The sequence below is a fragment of the Micropterus salmoides genome, unplaced genomic scaffold (assembly GCF_014851395.1).
Source record: "Micropterus salmoides isolate LMB-PRFRI ecotype aquatic unplaced genomic scaffold, ASM1485139v1 Ms_hic_scaffold_10, whole genome shotgun sequence".
NCBI classification, from domain to species: Eukaryota; Metazoa; Chordata; class Actinopteri; order Centrarchiformes; family Centrarchidae; genus Micropterus; species Micropterus salmoides.
This window is the reverse complement of record NW_024040041.1, coordinates 18,851,809-18,853,943: the sequence shown is the minus strand read 5'-3', so window position 1 is coordinate 18,853,943 and position 2,135 is coordinate 18,851,809.

Sequence of the window (2,135 nt, the reverse complement as noted above, 5' to 3'; positions counted from 1 at the left end):
CACACAAAATGCAAGCAAGTTGCACAGCTGGTAGGCAGAAAGTGTCTTGTTTGGTGCATAATGAATAGCATTAAGACTCAAGATAGGAGCATAAGTGTCTATCATGAGTGAGGCATGGTAGTCCCAGAACTTATATAATGCAAAACTAAGTCCCATCAGTGACCTGTTAAGTGATGATGAACTGCTGGAAGAGGTGTCAACAGCTGAGAAATTCTCTGTCAGGGACAGGCTGAGATTACTCTCAGTCTGTATGATCCAAAAGCTAAAACAACAAGATCTGATGAGATACTAGTTCCAGTAGTAATGAATTGGGACATAAAGGCTCATAGAAAAGTTGAATCCCATTGAGGGAACAGCAGCTCTGCTCAGAAATTCACTAACACTATGGTCAGGAAAGGCAGAAGTGCTGCAAAACCTAATGCAGGGAGCTACTAATGAGAATGTTATTTACCTTGTCAAGACAGAAAACACATCCGTTGTAGTCCCAGGGGGACAAATAAAGTGCATTAATAGCACTGTCAAAACAGATCCCCAAGAGGAGAACCATTTACTGGATTATGGATTCAAAATGACCTGTCAGCTGGTAAAAATGTACTGCTCCTCACGGAAAGCGAACATCTATGTGAGAAATACCATGCACCCTGACATCACAATGCCAGCTAAAACTCTGACACAAAGAGGATAACAGACTGTCACTGTACCCAGAGGAACACTAGGTTATAACTCAGCTGTAGCTGAAAACAAAAATTTGTTTCTCTACCCCACAATAGCCTCAGAGTGATCTCCAAGACAAACTGTGGGACCCAAATGTGGACCACTTGAGCAGTGAACAAGTGATGGTTAAACAAATGCTCAGAGGAATCAGATGCGTATGCCAAGCACAAATATTTCATTGGCTATATGATAAAAAACCTTAAAATGGACATTAAGCTGACTGATGATGTCCCAATAGCAAAAACATATAATGCTAAACCCTTGTATTAAATTGTATGAGGAGGCAAAAAAAAACACATCCAGGACTTGTGGAACAAAGGCTTCATCTGCAGATCTGGATCCCCATTTGCATCTGCAGTGGTTTGTGTAAGGAAAAGAGATGAAAGCCTAGGACTGTGTATTGACTAAAGCGGGCTTACTAAAAAGACAATTCCAGAGAGAGTCTTGATGGTCTTGGTGGAAAAGCTTGGTTCAGCATACTGGACCCAAGTCAAAGCTTACCATCAAGATAGCATCTGCAAGAACTCCAAGTAGTTCAGTCTTCATAATGGCTGAATGGAACAGGTTTTTGTGTGATCTGACACTTAATCTGTGTAAACGTAACAGTCCAAATATCTCTGTTCTCTTTGTTATCCAGACTTCAGGGACAACGTGTCTCTGTGGGATGATATGATTAACCCTAGCTGTCCTGACTCATTGGAGCATACATGTATATGGCGTATGTGTGTTGCTGTGAGGCCTTCTGCAGAAGACTTGAACAAAATTCACAGAAAGACAAGTGTTTGTATATATAAGAGTGTTTTTATGTTTGAGCTATTTATTTGAAAACCTCGGCTTACCAGCACAGGCCTCACTAACATAGCTTTCTAGCTTAATATGGGAGACAACCTATAAAGTCTCAGGGACAAAATATGCATTTCATATGTAGACAATGCCATAGTCTACTAACACAGCATATTGAAAATGAGAGGTCTGTTCTCAAACATCAGCAAGCCTGGGAATTAAGCCGACGCCAGACAAATGATCTATTCAAAAATGATGTGCAATGTGTTGGAAAAGTGATCTCTGAAGACAACAGGATGGAAGATAAAGAAGTAGCTGCAGTGCAGTAACTGAAACCAAAATCCACTACATTAAAGATCGGCTCCTTGGTTTCTTGGGGTACAACAAAGTCCTAAGTCAAAGTCCAACTTTCAGTTAGCCAGGGAAAAAGCAAAAACAGGGGAGTGTATAAGTGTATTTTAGTGATTCTTGACAACATCACTAACCCTATTCAACCCATAACAAATAAGGCAAACAGCAACAGAAAAATGTTACTTCAAAATTTGGATTTCTTGCTAAAATACACCATGATCAAGACAAATAATTTGAGCACCAGTCATTGAGAAACTACAAAAATACACTGCTATTGCAAACTCAGA